General features: G+C 46.9%; 1 protein-coding gene across 11 annotated transcripts in view; it reads left to right on the top strand.

Moving 5' to 3' along the window:
- The first annotated feature begins 9844 nt into the window (after nucleotides 1-9844).
- PPFIA3 (PTPRF interacting protein alpha 3) overlaps nucleotides 9845-25181 on the top strand; it is an 82893-nt gene continuing 67556 nt past the window's right edge. For 8 of the 11 annotated variants that reach the window (XM_060255458.1, XM_060255459.1, XM_060255457.1 and 5 more), the window contains exon 1: nucleotides 9846-10049. The gene's annotated coding sequence lies outside the window, so the exon portion shown is untranslated. Of the gene's footprint in view, nucleotides 10050-25181 lie in introns of all 11 variants that reach the window. The other 3 variants (XM_060255452.1, XM_060255451.1, XM_060255460.1) reach the window with 3 other exon arrangements.

Raw genomic sequence — 25181 nt, 5'->3', positions numbered from 1 at the left:
AGGAAGTACTTCTTCATCCAAAGGATGATTAACATATGGAATTCACTGCCACAGGAGGGAGTGGCAGCTACAAGCATAGACAGCTTCAAGAGGGGATTGGATAAGCATATGAAGCAGAGGTCCATCAGTGGTTGTTAGCCAAAGTGTATTGTTGAAACTCTGTCTGGGGCAGTGATGCTCAGTATTCTTGGTGCTTGGAGGGGGCACAGTGGGAGGGCTTCTAGTGTCCTGGCCTCCACTGGTGGACCTCCTGATGGCACTTGGGGTTTTTTGGCCAGTGTGTGACACAGTATTGAATTGGATGGGCCATTGGCCAGATCCAACATGGCTTCTTATGTTCTTAATGACTACAGTACAATAATTAGTACTGCTTAAGCACTCTCCTCTCCCCAGTTCTTTTGAAAGCAAAGGGTTTTGTGTTTTTGACATGCATATTACATGTGTGTGAGTAAAGTCTGCTAATTCATGGCATCCCCAGCAAGGCCCTTTCAAGGCAAGAACAAAGCAAAGGTGGTTTGCGGTCCTCTACAGAGTCTTCCTTGGAGGACTCCCTTCCAAGTACTGACCCTGCTTGGCTTCCAAGATCTGGCTATGCTATATCCTCTCTTGTGCTTATTACATAGGGATGATAAATTGTTTATCATCAGTCACTGTTTCCATGTGGGCTCCTGTTTTGGATTATATGTCGCAACATGAACTTCTTCCATCAAATCGGGCATATCACTCTTGGTTACATTTTTTATTTTTTTTTCTTCCTTTTTTTAACTTACCTTTCTCAATACTATATCTCCTCCTCTTGGCTCAGGTGCTCCCGCTACTGAGCACATGGTCTGTTACTCATGGTTTGTACTTATTTTCTTATGGTACCTTAGTTTGGCTATTGGTGCTTTCATTGGCTTTTGCATCAATATCTATGTTAATATTATTCTAATTTTCACCCAAGGTTACCTTATTTACAAGTGTAATCAATTGCTTTATATAAAATTGCTCTTGTTCTTTGGTAGAATAAATTTGGTAAAATTGCTCGTTATTTGCATATTTTGCTTCTTTCTTTTTGTTATTTTTATCCTATTGTCATGATGCTTTTTAATTAAATAAAGTATGTTTTTATAGTTAAAAAAATCAGTCAGTCACTGTATAGAATCAATGAGATGAAGCTGTGGGCACTTAAGTACAATTAAGTGTGGTTTGAAATACCGCAGTGTATTAGGGTCAAAGGGCAACTGAAACCTAGGCAGCTCCAGGTACCCTCTTGTTAGACCTCAACACTTCTCTGAAGATTCACATGTTGTTTTCTTGTGTGAGGATGTGTACTTGAGAGTGGCCATGCTGATACATTTTTATTTCAGTGCCCAGGGTAGCAATGAGAAAGAGTTCTTCAGCTAGATACCACAGCATTTCCATTACCAGCTCCTTGTATATGACTGTGAATTTGTCCCTCAGAAAGATCTAGAATCCTGGCTCTACAGTTGCCTTCCACTTTGAAGGAGGGAAGGTGACAAGGAGTTCTTTGGGAATCAACACATTCTAGGTTCCACATAGGTCTCTGATGACAACTTCCCAACTTCTCTTGCCACTCCCTACTCCCTGTGAAAGAGGAAGGTCATGGAAGGGAGGCGAGTCTCCGCTTGTTTGGTGGAAGCTGCATGGTTTGAAGAGATGCAAAGAGAACTCCAACATTTGGGTGCCCAGAACATCAATCTTTGCTCTCTTTTGTGAGGTCCCAATTTTTTCCTGTAACAAAGTGTGCTAGGGGTGTGGGAGTAATAGTTCCATTTTGTCTCATTTGCTACCTACATATTTTAGGCCTAGTTTTCCAAAAAGCTACTGCTCCCTGCCCAGTGGGTATGTGAGCAATCCGCTACCAAAGTCAGTTATACTGGTTAGGTTGCCCTTTGGAGGCTTCTAGAAAAGATAGGGAGGAGGAATAACTGGCTGATATGCCAAATTCTCTAGCAAGTGAGATGAACCAAAAAAGAACCGTGGGAATTCATAAAAACTAGGGCTCCGGGGTTTTCTGAAAGATTAAAGGGAATATAGTTCAGGCATAGCAAATAGAATGGACAGGAATAAGGGAGAGGCTGATAAATTCTAAGCAAGCTGAAGAAAAATCCTGTAGCCTTAACTTGAATCTAGCCTTCTAATTATGAATAATGTTGAATGTGGGTTTTTCTGTAAAGTGCAAAACACCTGAATTCAGTAAGTTGATTGCCTTAAAATTCAGCAGCATGAATCTTAATGAGAGCCAATTTGGTGTAGTGGTTAAGTGTGTGGACTCTTATCTGGGAGAATCAGGTTTGATTCCCCACTCCTCCACTTGCAGCTGCTGGAATAGCCTTTGGGTCAGCCATAGCACTCATAGGCCCTGTTCACATAGTGTGTTGAGTCTGTGTTAAAATGACCTGGTTCTGTTCTGAATATCTTTGTTCCGGATATTATCGATCAGACTGCCATACTGCAATTTGAATCAATTCGCGGTGAAACCATCTTCTGCCGTCCACACAACAGCACCATGAAGTTTTGTTTCTCCACTATTATGTGCATGCGTGCACGATGCACATGTGTGCATTATGCACATATATGCATAGGTTAAAACATGTGGTTATGCGCATATCGCTAAGTAGTAAAAAAAAAAAAAAGGTGACCATAAACCGGATGTCTGAGGCTCCTTTTGCTCTGGGATAGCTTTCGGACATCCAGAAGTTGGTTAATACCACAGCAGAACTATCCAGACGGAGAAAACTACGAGGTGAAACTGGAGAACTCAAAAAACACCACAAAGAAGCAGGTAACAAAATAATCCAGTTTCGAGAAGGACTGGGGGGGTGCTACCATGAGTTAATACCGGAAGGCAGATGTCTGATCGGCCACTTTAAATCCGGAAGGAAACAGCAGTGACATCTGATCATACTGTGCATCTGAACAGGGCCACAGAGTTATCCTTGAAAGGGCAGCTTCTGCGAGAGCTCTCTCAGCCCCACCTACCTCACAGGGTGTTTGTTGTGGGGGAGGATGGTAAAGGAGATTGTGAGCCGCTCTGAGACTCTGAGATTCAGAGGGGAGGGCAGACTACAAATCCATTGTCGTCGTCTTAACATTCACAATAGCTTGTCTCTCCTTATTAAGCAGACCCTGTGGAATGGCAACGCTATCATGAATTCTTTGGAGGCGGGAGGAAAGATTTCCTTTTCTGTTTGAGTTCTGACTTCATATACAGAGTGCCTAACTTGTGCACCATGGTTTCTCTGCAAAAGCCATTAAGATTTTTGAAGGCATTTGATAGCTGAAACTTGAAAGTAGAAAAAAGGGGATGAGGCAGGCAGACAGCAGGCCAGGGACTGCTGCACTGGAGACCCTGATTTGTGAAGGACATCAGAAAACATGCACTGCCCACCAGAAAAAGAGCTTTGGAGTTATTGATCAATGATATGGCATCAATCTCCTGAGAATTTTACTTCACTTATACCTCAGTTTTCTCCTCAGTAGGGACTCAAAATGGTTCACAACATTCACCCCCTTCTCTGTTTTACTCTCACAACACCAAAAGCATGAAAACATGATAGGCCCAGTGCCTAAAAAGCAGTATTGAATGACTTTGACCCAGAAACCCTGTCTTCGAGTCATACTTTGAAGGAGGTTGTTTTGGAGGGAAGAAAACTGTTATTTGTCTCTGCACCCTCTTTTCTAGGCAGCTTGACCCAGTGAACGTGTGACAAGGGGATACTTGGGACCCACTACTGGTTTTTGATATGTTTCCTTGGGCCCAACAGTGACATGCTGTCATTATGAAATGAAATCATGAAGTTGGTGTTTCTCTTCTAGATGGCAAAGTGTCTTGGCTAGGCTATATGTCACGCTCCCAAGATGGAAGTCTGAGGAGTCTATTCTCAGTTTCATATAGCAGAGATAGGAGCTTGAAAGAGAGCTACGAGTATGCCATTCTTTCACAAATGTGATTATTTGGTCCTACTATGGGTAATTACTTTCTTGTCTCTGTGATTTTTTTTCCCTAGCGGACCAACGTTGCTACCTAATTTTGACCTAAACAGGGGATACATTTATATCCCAGTAATATTCCATTATATAAATCCAGCATCCAGCAGCTGAACTGCAGCTTTGATAACAGGTTTCAGAGCTGGCTCAACTTAAAGACCTGATTAGACTGATCTTCCTGGACCCTCTTATCTACCTCGCATACCACTTCAGACTTATTGATTAAAACCATTTATATCCTGTCCTTATATCCAGGGGGGGGGAAACTGAACCCTTATTATCAGGACAGTCACTTTTAAAAAGAAAACCAAGACAGTATTATAATATGCATATTCATGCAAATGAGGTGTCTCTCAGTTTCTTTGATTAAAATGATGAAACGTGACATTGTTAAGAACAGAGGCCCAACCTGCAACTAATAATCAAATCCTTCCTTAAAATGATCCTATATAGCACATTATGGAGCACCAGTAGAAATGGTGTGAGATCGATCTATCTTTGGAAATGATTCTGGATCTGTAGTGCCGGTATAAGGAAGGTCCTTTCTTTAGCAGCCTCAGCATATTTCAGACGTTGATGGGGAGGTATTTGTGAATTTCCTGCATTGTGCAAGGGATTGGACTAGATGACCCTGGAGGTCCCTTCCAACTCTATGATTCTAGACGGCAGGGACCCAGAGAGAATAACAATGTGTGAGGATATCAATGCCTAGATGTGCCTGACTAGTTTCTATTGGAGAAGGTCATCCTTGATTTATTGTGGTTCCTGGTCAGTTAGGGTTGTAAAATTTACACCCAGCACTATGAATCCAGTCTGTAAGCTATGTTGGTAGACTAGACTGAACTAAGTAGGAATAGTATGGGCTAGATCCAACCAATATTTTGACTCTGTCTCACCTAAGTCTTTTCTTTACAGCAGTTCCTATCCCACAAAACGTTTTACAGGATGATCTCACGATCCCCCATATATGGCTTTTTTAGGTGGACAAAGAGCACTCCTACTTCTTTACCAGTTGAAAAGCTGGCTGGATTCAACCCTATGGTTGCTGATGGCTTGTACCGAGCGACAATTCTGAACACTCTCCAAAGGTAGTCCTGCACAGAATACATTACAGTAGCCTAGTCTGGATCCAGCCTTCTAATTATGAATAATGTTGAAGGTAGGTTTTTCTGTAAGGTATTGGTAATTGTGACCACATACCTTCTGTCAAGGAAGGGGCTCAGCTGGCAAAGTAACTGATTAAAAGATACCCCAGTGTCGCATGGTCCAATGATGTAGAAGAGAGATCTTCACATTAAGGAATTTTTCTTTTAATGAGCATTGTCTAAAATTAACTTATTGCTGCTATGGAGATTGGGTTTGGACTAAAAAGGATATTTTTTAAAAAAAATAACCAGACACAAAAGGAAACAATGCCAAACAAGGAGCGTCTGGAAGAAAGATTGGTTGAAGCAGAAGAGGGTAGAAAACTATGAGCATATGTACTAACAGAGAAGTCATTTCAGATTTCTGAGCAAAGGAATGAAGAGTTTTCAGTAGGGGGGGCAAGATCTGTGGCAACAGATAAAAGGCCCACCCCCAGATATATTAAAAGTGAAAACAAGCAGTATATTTTAACAGTATTTCTTAGTTCCTACAAATCTCTCCCTCACTCCTTTTGTGTGTATGTGAAGCAAAAGGATTTGCACATTTGGCACACAAACATCACATACAGGTCTAGTAACAGAACTGGGAAAAGTACAAAGCAGGGCAACCAAGACAATAAGGGGTTTGGAACATCTTTCCTATGAGGAAGGGTTGGAGGGTCTAGAAAAAGCCAGGAAAGGGAAAACATGATAGAGCAGGGGTGTCAAACTCATTTTGTTATGAGGGCCGAATCTGATATAAATGAGACCTTGTTAGGCCGGGCCATGTCAGGCCATGCCGTGTGAACACAACGAACACAATAAAAGATTTAAAAAAAAACAACAACTTAAAACGAGTGTCAAACTCATTTGTTATGAGGGCCAGACCTGACATTAATGAGACCTTGTTGGGCCGGGCCATGTGTGTGCCTATTTAAGATTAGGCAGCAGAGATATAAACTTTATAAAGAACACAAACACAATTAATTTTTAAAAAACACACCTTAAAGATGTGCAATTGAGAAAGCCTACATAAGAGAAGCCATGTTGGATCAGGCCAATGGCCCATCCAGTCCAACACTCTGCCTCCTCCCCTTTCCTCCCCAAGGGAGAAGCCCCCGTCAATAGAGAAAATAGAGGCTTTGCTCTGTAGCGGCTGTGCTATTGAGCAAACCTTGGCAAGGCAAACTGTGATGGAGAAGGAAGCAGATGACAGTGAATTGCTCGGTGGCCTGATAGGAGCCCTCTGGGTCGCATGTTTGACAACCCTGAAAGTCTTAAAACATGCTTAAAACATTAGCACTCATTGATCTTAAGGTGCTTTCTTTGTATTTCTCCCATGGGATCCAGGGATTTGGAAGCTCTGGCTCTTTCACTCCCTCCCTAGGGGACCAGGAGGGGGAGGAGCCTCAGCCAATAGAAGGAAGAAAGGATTGGCTCAGGAGCTCTGCTGTGAGACAGCCTGGCAAAGCAAGCTCTGCCTCCCTCCTTCTTCCCCAAGGGAGGAACCTCAGCCAATGGAGAAAATAGAGGCTTTGCTCTGTAGCTCCTGTGCAATTGAGCAAGCCTTGCAAAGCAAGCTGTTATGCAGAAGGAAGCAGATGGCAGCCAGTTGCTCGGAGGCCTGATAGGAACCCTTCGGCTAGATATCAATTAACAATTGCCAGATATCAAAGTCTGTCTACCCATACTAATGATTTAAAAAGTTCTGATAAATAGATATCCATGTACAGAGGAAGTCTACCTCAGAAGACTGAATACCTGGGACACGGAGAACCATCCCCTTCAGGCCCTGCCAGTCAATTTCTTAGGCTTCTTTCTGGCTTGCTGCTGTTGGGAACAAAATGCTTAATTAAATGGACCCTTGAACATATGACACAAAGTTGGACCACTAATCCTTCAAGGTCAGTATTGTCTGTTTTGACTGGAAGCTGTTTTCTAGTGACTCAGATGGAGTTCTTTTTCCATCACTCACTACTTAATCCTTTAAACTGGAGATGGTGGACACTGAACTTAGGATCATGCAACTTGGACATTGAACTTGGACTTCTGCATGCAAAGTGGGTGCTTTACCACATGGCCCCACTTCAACACAGCAAGTGCCTGTACTATGACCAAAGGCTTACGGTTAGCCTTGCCTACATTGGCTGGCAGCCTCTTTCTATAGTCTCAGAAGGAGGTTTTTCATACCACCTACTACCTGATCCTTTGATGCAGAAATGCCAGGGATTGAAGCTGGGACTTTCTACATGCAGGGCAGATGCTCTCCCACTGAGCCCCAGTCCCTCTCTCAAAGTATGATCCAGCAAAGCTATTCTTATGGGTTTCACCTCCCTGCTTTGGAGCATTTTGAGCTTCTCTAAGTTGCATGTTTCTGATCAAGCGCATGCTTCTAAGAATGAGTACTGCAGCACTTTGAACCGTGGCATTCCTCAGGTTATCAGCTGCCTCTGGTATAAGAGAAAGATCAGTGAACATTTTCTTGGGTGAGAATATACAACTCCCTAGTGGTTTCCTTTCCCATTAATAGTATGAGTTAGTTCTACTGCTTTGCTATAGATGTGGTGTTTTGTTTGGCTCCTGCTTCCATGTTGCTGCATCCTTAAAAGTTCTACATTGCACATCTGTGTACTCGTCTCTCACACGTACATGCACTATCCCGGTTTTATTCTCTTGCGTTAGATTCATCAGTATTCTGTTAACATGTGTATATTGCCTTTGCTTGCATTTGCTGGAGGATCTTCAAGTTGTTGATGGAGTTACTGCATTTCATCAGACTCTTCCAGATGATGTTTTTAATGGGCTAAATCTGTTATCTTTGCAAAGGCAGCACATTTTCCTCAAGGGAAAAATGCATTTTGCCAGCACTCTGAGAATAAAGTATTTTGTCACAAAATAACCTTGGTTCCTTCTCACAGCTAGCACACCAAATGCAAATTGTGCAGAAGGCGCAAGTGTCTATTGGCTAGTACCTGTGCACCACCATCAACTTATGACTTAGATTTATTTTTAAAGCATTGAATGCTTCCCTGTTTTAGCAGACATTTGGAAAAGCTCCTAATACCCTAAAAAGATATGCAAAAGAAAGGGACGCAAGGTAACCAAACCTCCTCCTTGTAACAATGTCCTGGATTTTTATGCACCCTTTCACATTTTCCCCTTATTTAATTTTCTTTCAGTCACGTTATTCACACGCTGAGTATCCTCCTTCCTCCTCCAGCAAGGGAACTCATATCTGCCCTGTTTTTTTTAAAGAAAGCATTGCCCTTCAACTCCTCCAGCATATTTACACAGGGTCAGACTATAATTCCACTGAAGTTGATTCAGAGCTAGCATTTCTACAACACCAAGCATAAAATGTTTTATTTCCCCCCTGCCACCTAGAAAGGCCCTTAATGATGCATGGTTTGCTGCTTCCCCGCATGGATAGTCTTCTTGTGTTGCATTGATTTGCAGTTCTTGGGCTTCATGTATTGATTTTTTTTTTTTTTTGCACCTTCCCATAGAGCATGTCATGATATATATTTCCATGTTATTTCCTGGAGTCTCTCCACTACCACACTTCCTCTACAGGGCCCAGGAAGGAATGCTTGGTCTTGCAGGGCTTTGTTTCACACTTCTCCCCGGTACAAATGGATTTTCATAGGCTGTTGCGTGAATAGAAACATTCCATGAGGATGATGGATGTGTTCCTCTAGGCTACGTTGACTGACACGTTTTTTATGGATTGAAGCATTTCTCACATCAGCTTGCACAAATTGGTGCATTTTCCAGCAGCACGTGGTTTGGTATGGTTCTCCTCCCCCCCCCCCAACTTCAGGATCCCTTGAGGTGCATGTATTGCTCTTTCCCCTGAGTAAAACCTACTGGTGCATCTCCTTGTAGTGGATGGCTTGAGAAATTTTCTCTCTGTCGCATGGACTGGTGCACTTCCCTAGATTGCTTCGCTCCCCTGGAGCCCACGGCATGATGTTTTCTGCGAGGTTCAAGGAGTTGTGCATCTGGGGGACGTCCACACGGGGTTGTGGCTTGTGTTCTTGGCGCTCCCGCCCCCGGACTGCTGCATTTTCTCAGGTGTAGATGCATTTTCCAGGTGACACATGCATATCAGTCCTCCCCCCCCCCCAGTTGCATGAATCAGTGCATTTCTCTTCTTGCACGCATTTGGTGCATTTTTTTCCCTTCAGTGGTGCAGTGTCTCATTCGTAGTCTCCGGACTGTTGCGTGCCCTCAGATTATAACACAGATTTAGACGTTTCCCTGGATCGTTGCATTGATCTCATGCATTTTTGTGACTCTCCCCTGCCTCCCTCCCCCCTCCTCCTTTTACCTGCGATGCATCTGATTTTTCTCCTCCTCCTCTTTTCTTCCCCCCTCCCTCCTTTTTCCTAAAGAACCACCGGATGACATCATCCTAAAACCCAGCCCCGCCCTCCGACTTCCCCAATTGGCTTCCACAGGCCCCCTCCTGCCCATCAGCCGGCCTCCCCATTGGCTGTGCCTCTTTGCCACTCGGAGCCCGGCTTCCCCCTCCCTTCCCCACGCGTGGGCGGTGCCTCGGGGGCGGTCCCGAACCTCGCCGAGCATTCGTTGGGCGAAAGCCTTGTCAGTCAGGGGGTCTCTTAAAGGGGCAGGCGCGCCCAGGTTTGCGCTGAGCGAAGGGGCGGGATTTTCTTCTCTTTTCACTCTCTGGAGCTGCCTGGGCGGGCGGGAGGGGGGGCGCCAGGCGGTGGCCGACCGGCCGGCCGGGAGGGAGGGATGCCGGGGCTGGGGAGCGGGATCCCCTTGGGGGGCTGGCATCATCCCTGAAGGCCTCCGAAGGGGGCCACGCTCTGGACAGCAGCATCAGCATCCCGGGTCCCTCCTGCATCCCTTCTGCATCAGCAGCGCCAGCAGCAGCAGCGCCGCCTCCCCCGCCTGCTGCAAAGGCAGGTAAGGACCGGGGTTCGGGAGCCCCCCATCCCCGGGAACCCTTAGCCGCTCTCCGTTGCAGCTTTGCGCCCGGTTCCCCGTGGCCATCTCCGGCTCCCTCCCTGCCGATGACTAAATATCGCCCGGCCAGCCCCCCCCACCCCCTTCTGTATTCCTCCCTCTGCTCTCTGGCTCTTTCCTCCTGCCGGCCTTTCCCCAAATGCAGCCCTCCCGCATCTCTGGACTGGAGCGGCCGCTCCCAATGACACCCACGGCGGGGCTGCTGCCATCCTTGCCGAAGCACCCCCTGCCTTCTCTCCACCCTTCCCCGTGATGCCCCTGCTAGATTCTTCACCCCCCCCCCCCAACCCTCCCCACTGCACGCTTTTTGCATCTCAACTCTTCCGTCGGGTTCAGCCTCCCGGGGCATCCCTCCCTTCCTTGTGCCTTTCCCGCACCCTTCCTGAGAGCTCCTTCTCTTCCTGGATTTCTCGGGCTCCCTTCAACCCTCGCCACGCAACGCGAGCCTGCTAGCCCAACTCGGAGCCTCTGGAAAATCTGCTCCGGCTTCTGCCCTCCTGGAAGCTTCCAAACCTGACCCGGCTCCCCACCCCAGACCCGATGGCCTCCGGGGAGGGGGCGGCCCTACCCTGCCTCCGAGGGCCAACACTTCCCATTCACACGGGCCCCCCTCCTCTCTGAAGCAGTTCCCTTCTTGGTCTGCCCCATGCTTTGCACCCCATAGAAGCTATCACACTGAGTGATCTCCCCACGCTGTGATCATTCCCCCCCCCCCTTTAAAGGCCTGCCTTCTTGGCATCTGAACCTGTCCCTCTTTCAGACTCCCAGATCGCAGACCCCAAGAGCCTTTCCAGATCCCAAAATACCCTCCTCCCCTCGAGTCTGACCAAAGCCAATAACCCCATTTCCCTTTATTCCTCCTCCCCAGCCCCCTTCCAGCCTGTTTGGGACTCTGCTGTCCCCAGTTCCCCTCTGAGAGGCCCCGTGCCCCCACTTTCTGGGAACGCCATGACAACCTGCCCCCGTCAATTCCTTCCTTTCTGTCTGCTCTACCGCAAAAGTCCCCCATTTAGGACTTAGAGCACGTTCCCCCCACCCCACCTGTTTTTCTGTCCGTAATCACTCATTCCAATTTTCTCCCCATTTGGTCCTATAGCCCTTGCCACAACCGGCCTGCCACAAGCTCTGCTGTATTTTCACATAAGCTCCCCTCAGGGCCCCTCTCCAGCAACCCCCATTTCATCTCTAGGCAACATCCCCCCTCTTTTCTTTGGGTTCTGCTCTCTATTCATTCTCATCAGGAAGCACTTCTCATCCAACCTGGTTCTACCCCCATATGTTTTTTCCATCCCTGGTCCCTTCATCCTAGTTCTCTTGGGTTGGCCTATATATACAGTCCCATCCCTCCCTGCTCTTTACCCCCTACCCTGTATCCTTTTCAGGGTTCAGATCCTCTCTACTAATCTGCTTGTGACTTCTGCTTCCAGCTGTGCAAACCCTCGCCCTCTCTGGAGATCCTGCCCCCTCTCTGATTCCATTATCCCCCACCAGGCCGGCCCAATATCCTGTCCTTCCCCTCTTCACCGTCCGCATCTCCATTTTTATTGAACCAACATTTTGACTCATTTTCCTAGTCTGCACATACTGCCTTTTCTCGCGATCACCTGTGTGCTGGATTCTCTTTAGCTCACTTTCCCAGGCAAATGTCTGCCTCCAAGTCTCCTTCTTGTACCTTCAGAACTGTTATCTTCCCTCCCAGTAACACAGTTCCTTGGGTCATCTGTGTCTATGAAGACATCCTTGGTAAAATATATTTGTCCACCATTTCCTTTATGGTGTACAAATCATATCATGCTGTTTTTGAAAGTGCAAGTTATAACAACTGGATTGGGATGTTAAGTGTCAAAGCCCCAAACTACGGGTGGGTTCCAACCAGAATTGACCCTGCTATTAGGCAAACTAGGTGATTGCCTAGGGTGCTGGCCTTCTGGGGTGTCAAATTGGGCATCCCCAGGGCTTTTTTTGTAGCAGGAACTCCTTTGCATATTAGGCCACACACCCCTGATGTAGCCAATCCTCCTAGAGCTTATGTGGCCCTGTATTAAGAGCCCTGTGACCTCTTGGAGGACTGGCTGCATCAGGGGTGTGTGGCCTAATATGCGAAGGAGTTCCTGCTACAAAGAAAGCCCTGGGCATCCCCATGTGACTCGATGACATTATCAGTGCGGGAGCGCCAGAAGTCAGCCTTGCCTAGCGCACCAGACAACAGGACCGGACCCACATGTTTTTTGAGGGGGGGGGGCAAAATTAAAAAATGGCGCCCCCTTACAGGCCATTCTGTCTTATGGTCCCATAGAGTACAATGGACTTCATACCCAATTTGCCCCCCCCCCCGTCAGCGCCCAGGGCAAGCACCCCCTTCTGCCCCCCCTAGATCCGGCCCTGCCAGACAATCTAGGGCCAGCCCTGGTTCCAACCAGCTCTTCTGTTAGTGGGGAAGAGGGGTTCTCACTGATCACCCCTAAAAGCCATATTGGGGAGTGTGGGACTTCCATGGACAAAAACCCATGTGGTACAGGGGGTGTAGGAAGGAAGACTCTGGGGCATGATAGGATGAAAACGCTGGCTGGATCTTACCCAGTACACACAATGAGACCACTTTAAAGTCCTGCGCTCCAAAGATAGAGATTTCTTTCCACACACATTAACATTTGGTGGTCCCCTGCTGTGGATTTCCAGGGGGACACATCCCATTCTCACGTAGCTGTTGTGCCGCATCTAAAGAGAAGCTGGCTATTATAGGGCTTCTTTACTGTTTGTGTACCTCCACGTTTTCAAGCTTGTTGATTCTCCATTGCTCTGTTGGACACGTCTCTACCTATAGCCAAGATGTAGGAGTGTACAACAACATGAAGAATATGCCACTTCTTGTGCACAAGGACCGTGTTCTGGTTGGACACCATGTGAGAAGTATGGCAAGCATTCTGCATGCACCATCATCGTGTGGGCTGTTAGGTGTTGATGTGAAAATGTGTTTGCGCAAGTGGATTGAAAGTGATGCACTTTGATGATACACATGCTCACGGATGTGTACTCATTCTTTTGCGATCACTTGCACACATGTTGCGATACGAAGGCGTAGTTGCATTGTGCACCAATGCATCTGTGAACATGTGTAGGTTTTTCACATGTGCTCAAGGAGCAAGATGTGCCATCTCTGTTGCATCAACATGACTGCTGGATATGCAGAAATGTTGGAAGATAACAATGGGTGTTTCTCAGCATCAGTGTGTGTATTGCATTACAGTGAACAAGCTCTTTTGGTACAGAGTGTACTGGAGCATGTGTGTTTCAGGTGTGTGTCATATGGAATAAAGTGGCACCTTTAGGTATGAAGTGTACATAAACATGATGCCAAAGTGAATGTGGCTTGATGCTATATGATTCCAATCAGATCGGCAAGGCATAAGGACGGCTTCTTTTCTAACTCCTTAACACAGTTCAGCTACCTGCACATTGTACCGCAGTGGTACATACAGATGTGGTTCCATTTGCACCAAGTATGTTTGCTTGTAGGGTGAAATCTCTTGTTTCTGCACATATGAGCACTGGTGATGGGGTTGGATAGAGACTAAATTTTCCAGTGGCAGAATGGAATGAAATTACAAAATTATGCATGGAATAGAGAAGGTAGAGAAAGAAGTACTTTTCTCCCTTTCTCACAATGCAAGAACTCATGGGCACTCAATGAAATTAATGAGCAGTAGGTTTAGAACAGATAAAAGGAAATACTTCTTCACCTAAAGAGTAATTAACACATGGAAGTCACTGCTGCAAGAAGTGATGGCAGCTATAAGGATAGCTTTAAGAGGGAATTGGATAAACATATGGAGCAGAGGTTTATCCGTGGCTATTAGCCACAAGGTATAGAAGGAACGCTCTGTCTGGGGCAGTGATGCTGTGTCTTCTTGGTGCTTGGAGGGCAACAGTGGGAGGGCTTCTGGTGTTCTGGCCCTGTTAGTGGACCTTCTGATGACAGCAGCTGGGTTTTGGCCACTATGTGACACAGAGTGTTGGACTGGATGGGCCATTGGTCTGACCCAACAGGGCTTCTGTTATGTTTTTAACTTTCCTGCCTCCTCCCCTCCCTGTGCAGCCCACTTACCTTTACAAAATTCTATTCCTGGGAGATGGAGGACCCTGAGGAATGGCATGAGAGGTATCTATAAGTGGGAAGGAGGAACTGATGGAAACTCCCAGTTTAGTCTGGATCCAACTGACGGGTGCTGACTTTTGCTTGCATAATATGGAGATCATTGCTAGCTGCAAGTCACAGGGACTTCCTCTGAAGTAAGCACTTGTTGAGGTCTTGAGCCCTGGTGAGCAAAGCTGCCTATGTAAGCAGTACCACTATACCTATGAAGCTGTTGTGTTAGGGTTGCCAAGTCCAATTTAAGAAATATCTGGGGACTTTGGGGGTGGAGCCAGGAGACATTGGGGGCGGAGCCAGGAGCAAGGCTGTGACAAGCATAAATGAACTCCAAGGGAGTTCTGGCCATCACATTTAAAGAGACTGCACACCTTTTAAATGCCTTCCCTCCATTGGAAATAATGAAAGATAGGGGCATCTTCTTTTGGGGCTCATAGAATTGGACCCCTTGGTCCAATCCTTTTGAAACTTGGGAGGTATTTTGGGTAGAGGCACCAGATGCTATACAGAAAATTTGGCACCTCTACCTCAAAAAACAGCCCCCCCCAGAGCCCCTGACACTCGCGGATCAATTCCCCATCATTCCGTATGGGAATCGTTCCTGGAGGTGCATAATGGCTGTGGGGGTGGAGCTTCCCCCGTCGGCCAGCTGGCTGGGGGAGGGGGGAAGCCTGTAAAACCAGGGGATCCCCCGCTGGGACCTGGGGATTGGGAAGCCTATGTTGTGTACTGAGTCAGACCATCGGTCCAAGTAACTCAGTTCTGTCTGCTCTTGAGTTGCAGCAGCTCTCCAGGGTCTGGGGCAGGTGTTTCCCAGCACAGACCACCTGAGATGCTTTAGCTGGAGTCCATGCGGGATTGAACCTGCAACCTCATCCATGCAAAACCAATGCTTTGCTACTGTGCCACAGTTCTTCCCCATTCCAATTCAAGGAACATGCTAGAATATATTGGGAGAGGGAGCAGAATACGTATGCAGTGTTGGTGGGATTCCATGTCTTCTTCCAAAAGGATGAAGGTTTTTCACGCAGGATGAACAAAGAGGAGAATTATGTGCTGTGCATAGTTCCATGATTATTTTCTCCCCTAACTTCTTCTAACAGAATGCAGCTGCAGGGGCTGCTATTTAAAGAGGAAGGTGTGCCTGTGCAGGGGGAGGGGGAGTGCTATTTAACTCTTTCTCCTTGGGATCTGATGAAGGGTGCTTTGACTCACAGAAACTTAGGGTGATGGAAAGTGCTGCCAAGATACAGCTGGTTTATGGTGACCTCTCAAGGGTTTTCAAGGCAAGAGATGTTCAGAGGTGGCTTGCCATAGCCTGCCTCCACATCATGACCCTGGTATTCCTTGGAGGTCTCCTATCTAAATATTAGCCAGGGCTGACCCTGCTGAATTTCCGAGATGTGACGAGTTCAAGTTAGCCTAGGCTATCCAGGTCAGAGCATAGAAACGTATACCGTGAAATATTTTGTTGGTCTTTAATGTGCTACTGGACTCCAGCTTTGTTCTGCTACTCCAGACTAACATGGCTACTCATCTGAAACTATCTCCTTATACAGTTTCCCTACCAAAAACTCATTCACGAGCTGCTTTTATACATGCTCGGGGGGATCTCTTCTTTAAAACTGCTGTATTTTGTTAAAACAAGTTGGCAGGGGGATCACTAAATTGTTCATAATCCTCTTTTTAATTACCTCCCGCATAATTATCTTCTGAGATAAGGAGTCTCTTCAACTAACTTGGAATGATTGACAGCAAAGGCTGGGCTGAGAAGCAGAAAGGGTGGTTTATGACTGGGTCAAGGCCTTTCTTGTCCTGCCCTGGTTACTTAACTGTGACTATGAGGACTAGAAACTTGCAAGTTTTGGTTTAAAAAAACTCAATGAGATCTTCAGACCCTTCTCTTTTTGCTTGGAACTGGATTAAGTGTGTTTGGTGCATCTGTATCTTGTATCAAGTGTGCAGTTTGGGTGCCAGGGGCATTTATATTCAGCTGGGTTGCTCTGTGTGTGAGAGAGACAGAGGCAGTGCTGCAGAGCATGTATGTATGTATGCTTCTGCCTTAATATCTCTGTCAGGCTCTATTAAAATAGCTCCATGCATATATCTCATGCTCTGGCCACTTTTCATCTGCAAATATATGTAAATAATGCACGGGATTTAGTATATGCTGGTTTGCAGTGTGCAGACACAGGGAACAGATCTGGTGTTCTATGGGCCCCCAAAGTCTGGATGTTTCATGTATACTTCCATCACCACTGTCTATTTCCAAGCTGTGGGCTGGTTACAACCAGCTTTTTTGTTGGTACAAAATGGAGAAGGAAATTTTAGGGTTGCTAGCCTCCAGGTGGTGGCTGGAGATCTCCTGGGATAACTGATCTCCAGGTGTCACAGATCAGTTCTTCTGGAGAAAGTAATTGCTTCGGAAGGGGGACTCTATGACATTATACCCAGTTGAAGTCCCTCCTTTCCGCAAGCCACGCCCTCCTCAGACTGCATCCCCAAAATCTCCAGGGATTTCCCAATCCAGAGTTAGCAATCCCAGGACTTTTCTTGTAGCAGGAACTCCTTTGCATATTAGGCCACACCCCCATATGTAGCCAGTCCTCTAAGTGCTTACAGGGTTCTTAGTACAGGGCCTACTGTAAGCTCCAGGAGGACTGGCTACATCAGGGGTGTATGGACTAATATGCAAAGGAGTTCCTGCTACAAAAAAAGCCCTAAGCAATCCTAATTTCCTTTCCATCTCAACACACAATCATGGGACCTGCATGGACAAAAACCATGTGGGATGGGGACTGTAGTAAAGAGGGGGATTGGGGAAGATTAAACAAAAAAGATGGCTGGATCCAGCGTATGTCTGCACCAGCTGCTACAATACCACGTGTGGGTCACAATGTCTTCTGCAGATGCAAGAGGGATTGCGCCTGCACAGACCTTGGAACTGTATTTTTCAGTATGCCGAGATTTGAGGGTTTCCAAAGTTTCCTTTCCTGCTTTGGGGGCCCTGTGATTTTCATTGCTTGGAAGGGGCAGAAGAGAGACATATAAATCCTGTGACTTTCATGGATTTACATTTGTCCATATACAGGGCTTAACTTAAGCCAGGATTCCTTAAACATTCAGCCCTAGTGCTTATTATCAATCATAGTTCCAAGACCTCTAATAGGCAAGAGTTCTTTTATTCATTCCATAGCATCACTCTAGTACAAGCACGGCTGGCTTCTCTTCCAGGCTCTGGGATTCATCTTCCTTGTGATTTCAGTTTATAATCGGAGTGCCTGAGGCTTTGATCTGGCCACTGTCTGCATGAGAGGCTTTCTATGACCCTGTGAATACCTCCTTCATTTCCGTGTTGGAAGAAAGGTGTAATATAAATGAAATGCTAATGATTCCTTTGGAATACTTTGAAATTCTGGAGGAAAGGAGTATCTCTGGTTTAGTTTAATGTGACAGTATGTGGCTATACTAGGGTTGCCAGGCCTGCGTTGGAAAATACCTGGAATCTTTGGAGATGAATCTGGGAGAGGGCGGGGCTTGGGGAGGGGAGGGGCCTCAGTAGGATACAATGCCACAGAGTCCACCCTTCCAAGCAGTCATTTCCTCCAGGGAAGCTGATCTCTGCCAACTGGAGATTAATTGTAAAAACAGGAGATCTCCAGTTCCCACTTGGGCTATACCCAAAGAAGGAGATGGCAGGGTTGGATCATGAAGGCCAAATCTCATCCAGTTTCCTCAGACTGGCTGTAGGGAAAAGATTGCCTTTTGGTTTATGGGAAAGGCTTTTGGGCCTAGGAGCATGGTTTCCTGTGGTCATGATTTCTACCCAGCAACACTCTTTAAATATTCAGCCATGTCGCTGTGTGCCTCTGTTCGCAGAGAGTTCAGCATGCAATAACTTACCTGCTGCTGCAGGGATGTAATTCATAGCTCACCTAGGAAGTTGCCTTATACCAACTAGCTCGATATTGGGTGCTTTCACATAGTGACCGTTTGGAAGTGGATTTTGCCATTCTTACACAGTAAAAATCCAAAAAGCTTAAGCTCATTAAATGTGTATGAACTAGGATTGCCAGGTCTGTGTTGGAAAATACCTGGAGACTTTGGGGGTGGATCCAGGAGAGGGCGGGGTTTGGGGAAGGGAGGGGCTTCAGCATGTTACAATGCCACAGAGATCTCTGCCAGCTGAAGACCAGTTGTAAAAGCAGGAGCTCTCCAGGCCCCACCTGCAGTTCTCATAGAAGAACTGAAGTGCTGTGATGAATGGTTGAGAGCTTTCTAGCTGGAGTAAGGAAATTTATGAAGCACTGGTTCCGATCTAAGTTGTGGCCCGAAGAAGAATTTATAGAAACATGAAGTTAACCTAGGATTCATGTCGCCGCCCTTGTTTTTGGAAGTAATACAGCTCCTTGCAGCCTTTAAGTGCTACCTGGTCATCATCACCAACTGAAAACTTACACTTCATACTCGACTTGTAAGGAATTGAGTGAGGATTAATCCAGGACGTTCTGATACGGACTTTAAGGACTTCCAACTGAGTCGTCTTTAAAATTATGTATGAATGTAATAAGAGATAGAAATGTTAAATATTTACATGACTTAATATATGAAAGTAATAGAATTTAATTTGGAAAGCATATAAGTGGTCTTTAACTGTTTCACTCGCATGCAGGGTTGCTTAACCCACCTGCAGGCTGGCAACCCTACTTAAATCACCCATCTTCTCTGACTGGCAGCAGCTCTCCTATGTTGCTGTGATGCCTTTGATTGAAGATGCCAGGGAGGGATTGAACCTGGGGCCTTCTGCAGGGACCACGTGTGTGTTATTACTGAGTTACGGCTCTCCTTAAGCGTATTTGTTTAATTTGGATAACAGTACGTCAAAGGAGAGCAAATTGGAAGCCATGGGCGCTGTTTGTGGTTTCAAACTCCTGGGAAGTATACTTTAGTTGAATATAAAGACTTAATGGAGTTTAATGACAGAGTAGGGTGTTTGTGGAGTCCCTTTCCCTGGAAGTGCTCCAATTGAGAGCCCACAGAATAATTTAGGTGTACGATAGCTTGTCATAGAAGAGGTGAGATGACTGTGTGTGGGTGAGTTTGAATGAGTATGTGTCAATACCTGTGTAGGGTCTGGACGACTATTTGTGAGTGGAAGGGACCATGCAAATTCTTGTTCAGCAATTAATTTCCTGGAAAGCGACATGAAGAAAGTGAGGGTAGTGGGCCGTGGTGTATATGGGTCTCAAGTTTGGATCAGTTTATTTTGATACAACATCAGTTTGAAGAGGCCCCTTAAGTCAAAGGAGGACCAAGAGACTTCTAGCCCCCTCCATTACCAACCTGGGTGGGGGTGTGTGGAGGAAAAAAAGTATTGGTGAGGTAAATTTGATGTTATTCTAGGGTTGCCGGCTGCAGATCGGGAAATACCTGAAGTGAATCATGGGGAGGGTGGGGTTTGGCCTCAGCAGGGTACAATGTCATAGGCTGCTTACAGATGGGTGGTTAAAGCTACCCAGGGACGGCAGGCAGGCGGATCTAAAAAGCGTGTCTACACGTGCACATCTGCCTGCTATCCCCAGCTTACCAGGAGCCGGCTCAAAAAGGCACCACTTTGAAAGTGGTGCCTTTTCACTGGGGCGCCTCCAAGATACCGTCCTGGCCATCTGGATGGCTGGGAAGTGCTTGGGGAGCTGCGGACGAGGTGTGTGAGTGCTCCAGATGCTCCCCAGGGTGCCCACAACTCGTCCCTCTTCCGTGGGCCATCGGGACAGTCCCAGGCACTCCTTTACCAGTTGGTCACTTCTGGGTCGGCTTGATGCTGCCTCGAGCCAGCCATCTGTTAGCGGCCATAGAGTCCACCCTTGAAAGCAGCCATTTTCTCCAGAGGAACTGATCTCTGTCATATGGAGATCAACTGTAATACAGAAGAACTCCAGGTGTCACCTGAAAGTTGGCAGCCCTATATTATATGAGGGAGTTTGAGAGTTCCCATCGTACTGTTTTCCTGACCTGGAATGGCAAACAGTCATTGCCCAAGGCCTTGAAACCCCCTTGCCTCATGGTCCATGTCTGGGTTGCCCTCACATCAATGTTCCCTTTAAGTTGCAGAGTCTTGTGAGCAAAAATTCTACTTTGTGAGCTAATGGTGTTAAAAGTTGTGAACTACTGGCATTAAAGTTGTGAGCTACTGCATAAATTATTGTGCTCTGGGGTCGTCCTTCCTGAGCTAAGACAAAAAATGTGTGAGCTGGAGGCTAAAAATCTGTGAGCTAGCTCATACTAACTCAGAGGGAACACTGCCTCACATGCCTGATTTTTCAAGGTGAAAAAATTGTTGAAAGTTCTGTTCAGATAACTTTCAAGCATTATGTTGCTGAACCCCAACATTTGGGGGGGGGGGCAGAAGACCCATTTTTGTAGTGCCAGTTAGGTTCAAAGGCTGACTCCATGTATGTGCTAGTAGCTAAAAGCCATTAGATTGAAGCTTGGAGAAAACTAGAGGTTGATCTGAGCTGTGGTAACACAGAAGCATGTCCCCTCTCCCTGTTGCCACTGCTTAATTCTTTTCATCTGTCACACTTGGTGAATGGTGGAACAAGGCCAAGGGTTCTGTTGGGTCATTGTCCATGTGTGCACACGCACGTGTTTGCGGAAGAGATGTGTACAAATTATCCCATTATATAAGGCATCTCAGTCAAATTGGGGTCCTGCATGTCTTTAAAGGACCGTGGGGGCACCCAATGAGTGGTAGAATATTGGGTTAGGACTGGGGCTCTTATTACAGGGCTTATTGTAAGCTCTTGGAGGATTGGCTACATCAGGGGTGTGTGGCCTAATATGCAAAGGAGTTCCTGCTACAAAAAAAGCCATTGAGTGACGCTGGGCCAGTCTCTCCTTCTCAGACTACCTCCTGTACAGGGTTGCTGTGACAATAAAATGGAGAAGGGGAGACCGATGTATGTCCCCTTAACCTCCTTGGAGTAAGGGCAGGATAAAAATATGTATTTTCTCCACACTGGGGATCAGAAATGGCTTACCCCTTTACATTTTATCCTCAGGACAACCACCACAACCCTGTGAGGTAAATTAAGCTGAGAAGGCATGAAGAAAAAGAAGATATTGGATTTATATCCCGCCCTATACTCTGAATCTCAGAGTCTCAGAGTAGTCACAATCTCCTTTACCTCCTCCCCCTCCCCCACACACAACAGACACCCTGTGAGGCAGGTGGGGCTGAGAGAGCTTTCCCTTTCAAGGACAACTCCTACGAGAGCTATGGCTAACCCAAGACAATTTAAGCAGCTGCAAGTGGAGGAGAGGGGAATCAAACCCAGTTCTCCCAGATAAGAGTCTGCACACTTAACCACTGCACCAAACTGGCTCTCTATGATTGACATAAAGTCCCCCAACAAGTTTCCTTGGCAGAGTAGGGATTCAAATCTGGGGTCTCCTAAATGCTGCTCTGACCACTATGCCATACTGGTAATATGTAGTAATGGGTAGACTGCTGCACTGAGATTTGAACCAGGGATTTGACTGTGAGTTGAGGGAGAATAGAGCTTAGAAAGTATGAGGCTGGACTTGCAGAATGAGCAGGTTCCAAGGAAGGCCTTGAGTGGTTAGACAGAGAGGCTATTCCAGACATGAGGTGAGCAGTCTGACAAGAGAGACAACGAGCCAGGAGTGGCGAGGCAGTAGAAAACAGGGGTGGCGAGAGAGGAGATGTGCAAATGATCTAATTGGATAGCATTTTAGGGTGCAAGCCCTCAAGCAGGAATGGCAAGAATTCATTCAATGAACTGACAGCCACCCTGAGTTAGGAGCTCTGTTTCACATACTGTTTGCACGTAAATAGGTACATCTGGTAGTACAAAATGCACGGTCATTTGACCAGTGAAACCATGCATGGATAAATGCAGGGCTTAAATGTTCAGCTGTACGTGCATCAAATGTAACGTGAGAATTGTTGAATGCACATACAAAGAAAAAAAGTTTTGGATCGTATATGCATTCAGGGCTTTTTTTTGTAGCAGGAAGCCGCCTGCATATTAGGCCACACACTCCTGATGTAGCCAATCCTCCAAGAGCTTCCAGGGCCCTTAGCACAGGGCCTACTGTAAGCTCCAGAAGGATTGGCTACATCAGGGGTGCGTGGCCTAATATGCAAAGGAGTTCCTGCTACAAAAAAAGCCCTGCCACTTGCAAATGGGATAATTGGGAGAAGTCAGTTGATTGTTTCAGATCTCAGAATCTAAGCAGGTTTACCCCTGGCTGGTATTTGGATGGGAGACCTCTAAGGAAGTCCAGGGTCACGGCACAGAGGCAGGCAATGGCAACCCACCTCTGAACATCTTGTGCTTTGAAAACCCTAGAGTCAGCTGCGACATGATGACAGCTTCCTCCACCACTATGTGTGTTTGAGTGAGAGGGGATCAGGGAGGAGATTCTACTGTCCCAAAGAACTGCACTACTGCTAGCCCCCTCCCCCCCCCCCGAGAATCAGGCACAAATAGCCCTTCTGTCAAGTTCAGCCTGCCTGGCCTACTGCATTGCCTTTCCCTTGTTTTGTCTGCTCTTGGTTCTCCTCACTGTACATCCTTGTCAATCCTCGACTCTGCCTCCCATGACTGAGGAGATGAAGAACGTGAGCCTCCTGGGCAGAGACTGTGTTGCTTTGTTCTGTGCAGCGCCTGGTGTGTTCTTGGACAGGAAAAAATGCTGAGTCCCCACAGAGGCTGCAAATGCAGCTGGCGTGAGGCCAAACCTGCCCCTGGGCCTGCCCAAGTGGTAACTGCCCTTTTAAAAATCTTGCTTGCCTTTTGAAACTGTGAGGGAAGTCACGAGCACATATTATTTCAGCGATGATGTCTGTGAAGTGATTTGAATCCCTAAAAGTAATAAACAAAGATGAAATACTATGACAAGTTTATGGAGTTGGTAGGGTTGCCCGGTCAAATTCAAGAAATATCTGGGGATTTTGGGGGTGGAGCCAGGAGCAAAGTTATGATAAGCATAACTGAACTCCAAAGGGAGTTCTGGCTATCACATTTAAAGGGACTGAACACCTTTTAAACTCCTTCCCTCCACTGGAAATAATGAAGGATAGGGGCACCTTCTTTTGGGGCTCATAGAATTGGACCCTCTGGTCCAACCTTTTCGAAACATGGAGGGTGTTTTGAAGAGAGGCACCAGATGGTGCCTCTGCCTCAAAAAACAGCAGCCCCAGATACCCACAGATCAATTTTCCATTATACCCTATGGGAATCAGTCTCCATAGGGAATAATGGAGTGCCAAGCAGACATTTCCTTCCCCCCTCCCCCACTTTCTGATGACCCTAAAGTGGAGGAAGGGCCTCCAAACCAGGGGATCCTCTGCCCCCACCTGTGGATTGGCAACCCTATACCTTTTGGCTCTATGTGTTTAATTATCTGTAAGCTGTAGTTTCCTGTTGTATTTGCCCACCTGGGGATTGGCATCCCTAGGAGCTGGCAAACTGTGGCTGGCATCGTGAGTTTCAAAAGCCACCTAATCACTGCACCAGCTAAGCTGGGCTTTGAATCCACATTCATCAGGTCCATGCCCACTCTGCCTCCCCATCTGAGGGGTGGGAGCAGCACAGAGCATGATCTAAGCTTGGGGTTGCCAGCCCTGGGGTGGGAAATTCTTGGAGATTTTGGGAATGGAGCCTGTGGATGGAAAGGTCTGGGGAGGGAAAGGGCCTCTGCGGAGCATAATACCATAGAGGTTAACTCCTAAAGCAGCCATTGGCCCCAGGGGAACTGCTCTCTGTAACCTGGAGACCAGTTGTTAATTCTAGAAGACTTCCAGCCACCACCTGGTGACTGGGAACCGTAATTATGTTTCTAAGGTTGTCAGACACCCCCTCCCAATAGAGGTGGGGGTCCTCTGCTATCAGGCTCTGCCCCCCCCCCCTGCCAGCAGCCCAGCACCTGGTCAGCAGGGGAGGGGGGACTTACCAGTAGGAAAAAGAAGGCCTAGGCCACATTGCTTGTGCTGCACAGAAAGAGATCATACCTGTGAATTCTGGGCGATGCTGTGATGTTTGGGCAAAGCCTCTGTGGTAAAAGCTGGTTTTCCTTACTGTTCTTGGCCAAATACCAGAGTGTCACCCGGAAGTAGCAGACAGGATGATGATATCACTTCCTGTGCAATGCCAGCAATGTGTCCTAGGCCTTCTTCTTTCTTCTGCTAAGTCCACTCCAGGCCCTGCTGGTTGCCAAGAGAGGCCTGGCAACCCTATATGCTTCTTAGGATCAGACTAAATGCAATGGTCACCACAATGGTTCAGTTTAGCTTCCTGCTGTGTTCTGGGGGAAGGTGAGGGGCAGGAGTTGTTTCTACACAAGGAACAGCCACATTGGCAACCCGGGTCAGGCTGAATTGAGCCTACACAAGGAAGCAGGGAAGGTGTTGTTCTAGGAAGTCTGTTACCCCAAAGAAGGGAAAGGAAGTAACAAGGCGAGTGGAGTTGGGATGGTTTCTGGCAGCTCTAGTTCCCTAACCGGTTGGACCTCATGCCTGCTCCGTGACTATGCTTACTTTCCCTATCCACCCAAAACTTAATCTCAAGCTCTTGCTTCCTCTGATTCTTCTTCCTCTGGAACACCCCAGTGCTGTGCTGGAGCCAACGTTTTTGCTAGGAGGGGTGGTAGCAAGAATTTAATTTTTACTATCGTTGGCATCTCTTGATTCCATAATCTGCATCTGTAGTAAGTTACCAGCAGGTGCCTGCATGTGTCCTCAAGTCACCTGCTCCCATGAGTCCTTGCTGGGAGTGTCTCTACCCTGCCACCAGTCCTCTTCCTCAATGCAGCCTTTCTGCGATGGAGAACCCAGGAATTCCAGGTCACTGTGTGTTTCTTGCCACCACCTAACTCTGGTGGGCCAAGATTCAGTC

Source organism: Heteronotia binoei, chromosome 15 (genome assembly GCF_032191835.1).
Source record: "Heteronotia binoei isolate CCM8104 ecotype False Entrance Well chromosome 15, APGP_CSIRO_Hbin_v1, whole genome shotgun sequence".
In the NCBI taxonomy this organism is placed as follows: domain Eukaryota; kingdom Metazoa; phylum Chordata; class Lepidosauria; order Squamata; family Gekkonidae; genus Heteronotia; species Heteronotia binoei.
Note: the sequence above shows the minus strand (reverse complement) of the source record. Positions and strands in the feature narration are given on the sequence as shown.